The 7,500-nt window shown below is 57.1% G+C and overlaps 9 non-coding genes across 9 annotated transcripts; all 9 read right to left on the bottom strand.

Annotated features, from left to right (window-relative positions):
• Window positions 1–483: 483 nt before the first annotated feature.
• LOC140412792 (5S ribosomal RNA) lies at window positions 484–602 on the bottom strand. The gene has a single exon (XR_011941979.1). It is a non-coding gene; the product is annotated as a 5S ribosomal RNA (ribosomal RNA).
• Window positions 603–1,296: 694 nt separating this feature from the next.
• Window positions 1,297–1,415, bottom strand: LOC140412791 (5S ribosomal RNA). Its single transcript, XR_011941978.1, has one exon. It is a non-coding gene; the product is annotated as a 5S ribosomal RNA (ribosomal RNA).
• Window positions 1,416–2,109: 694 nt separating this feature from the next.
• LOC140413316 (5S ribosomal RNA) lies at window positions 2,110–2,228 on the bottom strand. Its single transcript, XR_011942489.1, has one exon. It is a non-coding gene; the product is annotated as a 5S ribosomal RNA (ribosomal RNA).
• Window positions 2,229–2,922: 694 nt separating this feature from the next.
• LOC140412789 (5S ribosomal RNA) lies at window positions 2,923–3,041 on the bottom strand. The gene has a single exon (XR_011941976.1). It is a non-coding gene; the product is annotated as a 5S ribosomal RNA (ribosomal RNA).
• Window positions 3,042–3,735: 694 nt separating this feature from the next.
• Window positions 3,736–3,854, bottom strand: LOC140412788 (5S ribosomal RNA). The gene has a single exon (XR_011941975.1). It is a non-coding gene; the product is annotated as a 5S ribosomal RNA (ribosomal RNA).
• A 694-nt stretch (window positions 3,855–4,548) lies between these two features.
• LOC140412787 (5S ribosomal RNA) lies at window positions 4,549–4,667 on the bottom strand. The gene has a single exon (XR_011941974.1). It is a non-coding gene; the product is annotated as a 5S ribosomal RNA (ribosomal RNA).
• Window positions 4,668–5,361: 694 nt separating this feature from the next.
• On the bottom strand, window positions 5,362–5,480 carry LOC140413427 (5S ribosomal RNA). The gene has a single exon (XR_011942595.1). It is a non-coding gene; the product is annotated as a 5S ribosomal RNA (ribosomal RNA).
• A 694-nt stretch (window positions 5,481–6,174) lies between these two features.
• Window positions 6,175–6,293, bottom strand: LOC140412786 (5S ribosomal RNA). Its single transcript, XR_011941973.1, has one exon. It is a non-coding gene; the product is annotated as a 5S ribosomal RNA (ribosomal RNA).
• A 694-nt stretch (window positions 6,294–6,987) lies between these two features.
• On the bottom strand, window positions 6,988–7,106 carry LOC140412785 (5S ribosomal RNA). The gene has a single exon (XR_011941972.1). It is a non-coding gene; the product is annotated as a 5S ribosomal RNA (ribosomal RNA).
• Window positions 7,107–7,500: the final 394 nt, after the last annotated feature.

Below are 7,500 nucleotides of genomic sequence, written 5' to 3'. Positions count from 1 at the left end.
TCCACCTCCCCAAGGAAAACTGCAAGCCCCGCCCACCTCACACCAGCCTGCCGCCTGCACGCTGCTGCCTTTCCACATTGCAACGCTGCGCACTTCTCTCAGCACAGCCAGCACAAGGGTCAGGCAGGCAATGCAAGCCAGCTCTCTCTTCCTTCGCTTTCCACACCAGCCCCAATGCCACAACTTGCATTCATGCGGCGCCTTCAGGCTAGGAGAGAGAACGTCCTGCCGACACACTGGCTTGCGGCCACACGGGCCAGCTGGCGTGCCCATCAAAGTGCAGCACGCCAAGGCACACAACCGTGCTGCGTTGCAAAGGCCCGGCAAAGCTGCAGCAGCTGAATGGCCCGACCAAGCCGCCTGCCTGAGTTGAGCCCGCAGGCAAGTGTTGGGAGGAATGGCGAGGACGCAGAGAGCAGCAAAAGGTTGGCCTGCCTCTGGTGTGGAGAGTGCTTGGCGTGAGCAGTCACTGCTGGCCGCAAAAGCCTACTGCACCTGGTATTCCCAGGCGGTCTCCCATCCAAGTACTAACCAGGCCTGAGTCTGCTTAGCTTCCGAGATCAGACGAGATCGGGCGTTTTCAGACTAGTATGGCCGTAGGCAGCTGCAGCACCGTCTTCTCGCCTATTCAAGCTGGCCACCCTAGCACCCTCGCCACTTCTTCTTTCCGGTTGTTTTCAATTTTTTCTCTCTCTTTTTCTACTTCTACTTCTACTTCTCCTACTCTTTCTCTCCTTCTCCTGCTAATTCTAGCCTATATGCCTGATACTCGCTCCCCTTCATGCCGTCCCCACCTAGCTCTCTTTTTTCTTCTCCACCTCCCCAAGGAAAACTGCAAGCCCCGCCCACCTCACACCAGCCTGCCGCCTGCACGCTGCTGCCTTTCCACATTGCAACGCTGCGCACTTCTCTCAGCACAGCCAGCACAAGGGTCAGGCAGGCAATGCAAGCCAGCTCTCTCTTCCTTCGCTTTCCACACCAGCCCCAATGCCACAACTTGCATTCATGCGGCGCCTTCAGGCTAGGAGAGAGAACGTCCTGCCGACACACTGGCTTGCGGCCACACGGGCCAGCTGGCGTGCCCATCAAAGTGCAGCACGCCAAGGCACACAACCGTGCTGCGTTGCAAAGGCCCGGCAAAGCTGCAACAGCTGAATGGCCCGACCAAGCCGCCTGCCTGAGTTGAGCCCGCAGGCAAGTGTTGGGAGGAATGGCGAGGACGCAGAGAGCAGCAAAAGGTTGGCCTGCCTCTGGTGTGGAGAGTGCTTGGCGTGAGCAGTCTCTGCTGGCCGCAAAAGCCTACTGCACCTGGTATTCCCAGGCGGTCTCCCATCCAAGTACTAACCAGGCCTGAGTCTGCTTAGCTTCCGAGATCAGACGAGATCGGGCGTTTTCAGACTAGTATGGCCGTAGGCATCTGCACCACCGTCTTCTCGCCTATTCAAGCTGGCCACCCTAGCAACCTCGCCACTTCTTCTTTCCGGTTGTTTTCAATTTTTTCTCTCTCTTTTTCTACTTCTACTTCTACTTCTCCTCCTCTTTCTCTCCTTCACCTGCTAATTCTAGCCTATATGCCTGATACTCGCTCCCCTTCATGCCGTCCCCACTTGGCTCTCTTTTTTCTTCTCCACCTCCCCAATGAAAACTGCAAGCCCCGCCCACCTCACACCAGCCTGCCGCCTGCACGCTGCTGCCTTTCCACATTGCAACGCTGCGCACTTCTCTCAGCACAGCCAGCACAAGGGTCAGGCAGGCAATGCAAGCCAGCTCTCTCTTCCTTCGCTTTCCACACCAGCCCCAATGCCACAACTTGCATTCATGCGGCGCCTTCAGGCTAGGAGAGAGAACGTCCTGCCGACACACTGGCTTGCGGCCACACGTGCCAGCTGGCGTGCCCATCAAAGTGCAGCACGCCAAGGCACACAACCATGCTGCGTTGCAAAGGCCCGGCAAAGCTGCAGCAGCTGAATGGCCCGACCAAGCCGCCTGCCTGAGTTGAGCCCGCAGGCAAGTGTTGGGAGGAATGGCGAGGACGCAGAGAGCAGCAAAAGGTTGGCCTGCCTCTGGTGTGGAGAGTGCTTGGCGTGAGCAGTCTCTGCTGGCCGCAAAAGCCTACTGCACCTGGTATTCCCAGGCGGTCTCCCATCCAAGTACTAACCAGGCCTGAGTCTGCTTAGCTTCCGAGATCAGACGAGATCGGGCGTTTTCAGACTAGTATGGCCATAGGCATCTGCAGCACCGTCTTCTCGCCTATTCAAGCTGGCCACCCTAGCAACCTCGCCACTTCTTTTTTCCGGTTGTTTTCAATTTTTTCTCTCTCTTTTTCTACTTCTACTTCTACTTCTCCTCCTCTTTCTCTCCTTCACCTGCTAATTCTAGCCTATATGCCTGATACTCGCTCCCCTTCATGCCGTCCCCACTTGGCTCTCTTTTTTCTTCTCCACCTCCCCAATGAAAACTGCAAGCCCCGCCCACCTCACACCAGCCTGCCGCCTGCACGCTGCTGCCTTTCCACATTGCAACGCTGCGCACTTCTCTCAGCACAGCCAGCACAAGGGTCAGGCAGGCAATGCAAGCCAGCTCTCTCTTCCTTCGCTTTCCACACCAGCCCCAATGCCACAACTTGCATTCATGCGGCGCCTTCAGGCTAGGAGAGAGAACGTCCTGCCGACACACTGGCTTGCGGCCACACGGGCCAGCTGGCGTGCCCATCAAAGTGCAGCACGCCAAGGCACACAACCGTGCTGCGTTGCAAAGGCCCGGCAAAGCTGCAGCAGCTGAATGGCCCGACCAAGCCGCCTGCCTGAGTTGAGCCCGCAGGCAAGTGTTGGGAGGAATGGCGAGGACGCAGAGAGCAGCAAAAGGTTGGCCTGCCTCTGGTGTGGAGAGTGCTTGGCGTGAGCAGTCACTGCTGGCCGCAAAAGCCTACTGCACCTGGTATTCCCAGGCGGTCTCCCATCCAAGTACTAACCAGGCCTGAGTCTGCTTAGCTTCCGAGATCAGACGAGATCGGGCGTTTTCAGACTAGTATGGCCGTAGGCAGCTGCAGCACCGTCTTCTCGCCTATTCAAGCTGGCCACCCTAGCACCCTCGCCACTTCTTCTTTCCGGTTGTTTTCAATTTTTTCTCTCTCTTTTTCTACTTCTACTTCTACTTCTCCTACTCTTTCTCTCCTTCTCCTGCTAATTCTAGCCTATATGCCTGATACTCGCTCCCCTTCATGCCGTCCCCACCTAGCTCTCTTTTTTCTTCTCCACCTCCCCAAGGAAAACTGCAAGCCCCGCCCACCTCACACCAGCCTGCCGCCTGCACGCTGCTGCCTTTCCACATTGCAACGCTGCGCACTTCTCTCAGCACAGCCAGCACAAGGGTCAGGCAGGCAATGCAAGCCAGCTCTCTCTTCCTTCGCTTTCCACACCAGCCCCAATGCCACAACTTGCATTCATGCGGCGCCTTCAGGCTAGGAGAGAGAACGTCCTGCCGACACACTGGCTTGCGGCCACACGGGCCAGCTGGCGTGCCCATCAAAGTGCAGCACGCCAAGGCACACAACCGTGCTGCGTTGCAAAGGCCCGGCAAAGCTGCAGCAGCTGAATGGCCCGACCAAGCCGCCTGCCTGAGTTGAGCCCGCAGGCAAGTGTTGGGAGGAATGGCGAGGACGCAGAGAGCAGCAAAAGGTTGGCCTGCCTCTGGTGTGGAGAGTGCTTGGCGTGAGCAGTCTCTGCTGGCCGCAAAAGCCTACTGCACCTGGTATTCCCAGGCGGTCTCCCATCCAAGTACTAACCAGGCCTGAGTCTGCTTAGCTTCCGAGATCAGACGAGATCGGGCGTTTTCAGACTAGTATGGCCGTAGGCATCTGCACCACCGTCTTCTCGCCTATTCAATCTGGCCACCCTAGCAACCTCGCCACTTCTTCTTTCCGGTTGTTTTCAATTTTTTCTCTCTCTTTTTCTACTTCTACTTCTACTTCTCCTCCTCTTTCTCTCCTTCACCTGCTAATTCTAGCCTATATGCCTGATACTCGCTCCCCTTCATGCCGTCCCCACTTGGCTCTCTTTTTTCTTCTCCACCTCCCCAATGAAAACTGCAAGCCCCGCCCACCTCACACCAGCCTGCCGCCTGCACGCTGCTGCCTTTCCACATTGCAACGCTGCGCACTTCTCTCAGCACAGCCAGCACAAGGGTCAGGCAGGCAATGCAAGCCAGCTCTCTCTTCCTTCGCTTTCCACACCAGCCCCAATGCCACAACTTGCATTCATGCGGCGCCTTCAGGCTAGGAGAGAGAACGTCCTGCCGACACACTGGCTTGCGGCCACACGGGCCAGCTGGCGTGCCCATCAAAGTGCAGCACGCCAAGGCACACAACCGTGCTGCGTTGCAAAGGCCCGGCAAAGCTGCAGCAGCTGAATGGCCCGACCAAGCCGCCTGCCTGAGTTGAGCCCGCAGGCAAGTGTTGGGAGGAATGGCGAGGACGCAGAGAGCAGCAAAAGGTTGGCCTGCCTCTGGTGTGGAGAGTGCTTGGCGTGAGCAGTCACTGCTGGCCGCAAAAGCCTACTGCACCTGGTATTCCCAGGCGGTCTCCCATCCAAGTACTAACCAGGCCTGAGTCTGCTTAGCTTCCGAGATCAGACGAGATCGGGCGTTTTCAGACTAGTATGGCCGTAGGCCGCTGCAGCACCGTCTTCTCGCCTATTCAAGCTGGCCACCCTAGCACCCTCGCCACTTCTTCTTTCCGGTTGTTTTCAATTTTTTCTCTCTCTTTTTCTACTTCTACTTCTACTTCTCCTACTCTTTCTCTCCTTCTCCTGCTAATTCTAGCCTATATGCCTGATACTCGCTCCCCTTCATGCCGTCCCCACCTAGCTCTCTTTTTTCTTCTCCACCTCCCCAAGGAAAACTGCAAGCCCCGCCCACCTCACACCAGCCTGCCGCCTGCACGCTGCTGCCTTTCCACATTGCAACGCTGCGCACTTCTCTCAGCACAGCCAGCACAAGGGTCAGGCAGGCAATGCAAGCCAGCTCTCTCTTCCTTCGCTTTCCACACCAGCCCCAATGCCACAACTTGCATTCATGCGGCGCCTTCAGGCTAGGAGAGAGAACGTCCTGCCGACACACTGGCTTGCGGCCACACGGGCCAGCTGGCGTGCCCATCAAAGTGCAGCACGCCAAGGCACACAACCGTGCTGCGTTGCAAAGGCCCGGCAAAGCTGCAGCAGCTGAATGGCCCGACCAAGCCGCCTGCCTGAGTTGAGCCCGCAGGCAAGTGTTGGGAGGAATGGCGAGGACGCAGAGAGCAGCAAAAGGTTGGCCTGCCTCTGGTGTGGAGAGTGCTTGGCGTGAGCAGTCTCTGCTGGCCGCAAAAGCCTACTGCACCTGGTATTCCCAGGCGGTCTCCCATCCAAGTACTAACCAGGCCTGAGTCTGCTTAGCTTCCGAGATCAGACGAGATCGGGCATTTTCAGACTAGTATGGCCGTAGGCATCTGCACCACCGTCTTCTCGCCTATTCAATCTGGCCACCCTAGCAACCTCGCCACTTCTTCTTTCCGGTTGTTTTCAATTTTTTCTCTCTCTTTTTCTACTTCTACTTCTACTTCTCCTCCTCTTTCTCTCCTTCACCTGCTAATTCTAGCCTATATGCCTGATACTCGCTCCCCTTCATGCCGTCCCCACTTGGCTCTCTTTTTTCTTCTCCACCTCCCCAATGAAAACTGCAAGCCCCGCCCACCTCACACCAGCCTGCCGCCTGCACGCTGCTGCCTTTCCACATTGCAACGCTGCGCACTTCTCTCAGCACAGCCAGCACAAGGGTCAGGCAGGCAATGCAAGCCAGCTCTCTCTTCCTTCGCTTTCCACACCAGCCCCAATGCCACAACTTGCATTCATGCGGCGCCTTCAGGCTAGGAGAGAGAACGTCCTGCCGACACACTGGCTTGCGGCCACACGGGCCAGCTGGCGTGCCCATCAAAGTGCAGCACGCCAAGGCACACAACCGTGCTGCGTTGCAAAGGCCCGGCAAAGCTGCAGCAGCTGAATGGCCCGACCAAGCCGCCTGCCTGAGTTGAGCCCGCAGGCAAGTGTTGGGAGGAATGGCGAGGACGCAGAGAGCAGCAAAAGGTTGGCCTGCCTCTGGTGTGGAGAGTGCTTGGCGTGAGCAGTCTCTGCTGGCCACAAAAGCCTACTGCACCTGGTATTCCCAGGCGGTCTCCCATCCAAGTACTAACCAGGCCTGAGTCTGCTTAGCTTCCGAGATCAGACGAGATCGGGCGTTTTCAGACTAGTATGGCCGTAGGCATCTGCACCGCCGTCTTCTCGCCTATTCAAGCTGGCCACCCTAGCAACCTCGCCACTTCTTCTTTCCGGTTGTTTTCAATTTTTTCTCTCTCTTTTTCTACTTCTACTTCTACTTCTCCTCCTCTTTCTCTCCTTCACCTGCTAATTCTAGCCTATATGCCTGATACTCGCTCCCCTTCATGCCGTCCCCACTTGGCTCTCTTTTTTCTTCTCCACCTCCCCAATGAAAACTGCAAGCCCCGCCCACCTCACACCAGCCTGCCGCCTGCACGCTGCTGCCTTTCCACATTGCAACGCTGCGCACTTCTCTCAGCACAGCCAGCACAAGGGTCAGGCAGGCAATGCAAGCCAGCTCTCTCTTCCTTCGCTTTCCACACCAGCCCCAATGCCACAACTTGCATTCATGCGGCGCCTTCAGGCTAGGAGAGAGAACGTCCTGCCGACACACTGGCTTGCGGCCACACGGGCCAGCTGGCGTGCCCATCAAAGTGCAGCACGCCAAGGCACACAACCGTGCTGCGTTGCAAAGGCCCGGCAAAGCTGCAGCAGCTGAATGGCCCGACCAAGCCGCCTGCCTGAGTTGAGCCCGCAGGCAAGTGTTGGGAGGAATGGCGAGGACGCAGAGAGCAGCAAAAGGTTGGCCTGCCTCTGGTGTGGAGAGTGCTTGGCGTGAGCAGTCACTGCTGGCCGCAAAAGCCTACTGCACCTGGTATTCCCAGGCGGTCTCCCATCCAAGTACTAACCAGGCCTGAGTCTGCTTAGCTTCCGAGATCAGACGAGATCGGGCGTTTTCAGACTAGTATGGCCGTAGGCAGCTGCAGCACCGTCTTCTCGCCTATTCAAGCTGGCCACCCTAGCACCCTCGCCACTTCTTCTTTCCGGTTGTTTTCAATTTTTTCTCTCTCTTTTTCTACTTCTACTTCTACTTCTCCTACTCTTTCTCTCCTTCTCCTGCTAATTCTAGCCTATATGCCTGATACTCGCTCCCCTTCATGCCGTCCCCACCTAGCTCTCTTTTTTCTTCTCCACCTCCCCAAGGAAAACTGCAAGCCCCGCCCACCTCACACCAGCCTGCCGCCTGCACGCTGCTGCCTTTCCACATTGCAACGCTGCGCACTTCTCTCAGCACAGCCAGCACAAGGGTCAGGCAGGCAATGCAAGCCAGCTCTCTCTTCCTTCGCTTTCCACACCAGCCCCAATGCCACAA

The sequence above is a fragment of the Scyliorhinus torazame genome, chromosome 4, assembly GCF_047496885.1.
Source record: "Scyliorhinus torazame isolate Kashiwa2021f chromosome 4, sScyTor2.1, whole genome shotgun sequence".
Lineage (NCBI taxonomy): Eukaryota > Metazoa > Chordata > Chondrichthyes > Carcharhiniformes > Scyliorhinidae > Scyliorhinus > Scyliorhinus torazame.
Note: the sequence above shows the minus strand (reverse complement) of the source record. Positions and strands in the feature narration are given on the sequence as shown.